A 2,015-nucleotide genomic window follows, 5' to 3' on the forward strand; every position below is an offset into this window, starting at 1 on the left:
GGGCAAAGCGGCGGGCTCGGAGGCCTCCTCGCCGATCTATCAGGGGGACTCGGATTCTTCTGAGCCGGAGGAGGACGGAGCTTCGTTTAGAGGCGAGATGTTTCAGCACTATTTCGCGCTCCTGCCCACGAAAACGGAGCTGGAGGGCCTGTTCTCCCGTCTGGAGGCCTCACACAGCCACGACATGGCAGACCTCAGGGAGGGCCTGGCTGGTCTCGGCCAACGGCTGGAAGCTGTGGAAACGCAAGCTGCGGTTGTCTCCCACTCTGTCCACCAGCTGCAAGATGAGGTGAGCAAACACCATCTCCTCCTTCAACATCTGAGCCTGCAGATGGATGATCAGGAAGATCGGCATCGCCGCAATAACATCAGGCTGCGCGGCATCCCTGAGGCCACGGGTCCGTCGGACCTTAAAGCAACGGTGCTAAGAGTATTTAATATGCTACTGGGCAGTTCCCCCCTCTCACTCTATTGAACTGGACCGGGTGCATAGGGTACCAGGATTTCACAATCCCTCCCAACAACAAACCCAGAGACGTTTGTGCAGAGTGCACTTCTTTCAGCAAAAGAAAGCCATAATGCTGAAGGCCCGAGAGAGTGGGCCACTGGACTTTGATGGGGCTCCGATCACGCTCTTCCCCGACTTGTCCAGCACCACGCTGACAAGAAGCAGGGCCCTCAGGCCACTGACGCTAATGCTGCAGGAACGTGACATTACCTACCACTGGGGTTACCCTTTCTACCTGGTGGACCGTAAGAATGGCAATTCTCACATTCTCCGCACTCCGAGTGACCTCCCGGACTTCCTTCGGGCCTTACAACTTCCCCTGGTGACTCTGGAGGGATGGCCTGACCCGGCCCTATCGGACTGGGACTCTGTGCTCACAGAAACCTCTTGGATCCCGGCCCTGTCCCAGAAGAAACGCAGACGACAGGAGACCACTCCCACCCTACTCCTCCACCAAGAACAGACGGGCAAGAAAGGATGTGAACCGATTCTCTTACAGAGACACCGTCTGGTATCTTCTTTCTCATCTCCTTTGTTGATTCGCGGAAGCTTGCCCCGGGATTGGAAGTTACCGGTTTCTAAGTTGCTTCTTTCTCCTCTCCGGTCCGGAGAACGCATGCCTATTAGGCTGGTGCTTGAACTGCAGGGCTGGCTAATTCTCGACACTGGTGAAGGAATTGGGTGCTCTGTCTTTTGGACTGGTCCTCCTTCCCACCCTCCCCCTTTTTTTTTTTAAATTTTATTTTAATAAGTCTCCCCCTTTCATACAGCAGCAAACTGGAAGCTCTCTGTTGTAGCTTTTGATGGCTGAGATGCCCAGGACAGAGCCACCCCGGTGAATTTTGCTCCCATACCTTGTTTTGATGTTTGCCCAGTGGCGACTCGGGGTCACCGGTTGTTATTATTATTATTGTCACATGTATTGTAATGCTACCAAGTTCATGTCTGCTGAGGTGATGGAGGGCGGTGCCGAGGGATTCACCCAGTCTTATATGCTACCGATCTGAGGTTGCTGGAAGGGTCTCCTGCCCGGGTCGAGCGCAATCTCCACGAAGGACCCTGCTCTCCCCTGGTTACCAACATGTGGGCTGGGTGGGGGGTTTTGTTACTGTCTTTGGCTCCTGTGCTCCTTTCTAACTGACCATTTGCCAACGCTTTCATTTTACTAAGCTACTGTTGATAATGTACATATGGATTATGGGAGTGGGGATCTTGTACTTTAAAGTCACTTATGTAATTGAAGGATGCACAGAAACCAAGCGGGATGATGCCCAGGGTCCTCGTGTTGGTCGGGGGGCTACTGCTCCTGCACTCTGGCATATGCCATACTGTGGTGTCTCTGCATCCCTGCGCTGCCGCCCCCCGCTCATAGGATGGGGGGCAATAGCATGGGTCAGGCCTCTGGGACCGCTACACCTCACCTCTCCCCCTCTGTTCCCCACACTTCCCCTCCCCAAGGCCTCCTCCCTCCCCCCCTCACTTCCTTCTCCCCATTGCAGCACCATTC

Source organism: Nanorana parkeri, unplaced genomic scaffold, assembly GCF_000935625.1.
Source record: "Nanorana parkeri isolate BGI_ZX_2015 unplaced genomic scaffold, ASM93562v1 scaffold1272, whole genome shotgun sequence".
NCBI lineage: Eukaryota > Metazoa > Chordata > Amphibia > Anura > Dicroglossidae > Nanorana > Nanorana parkeri.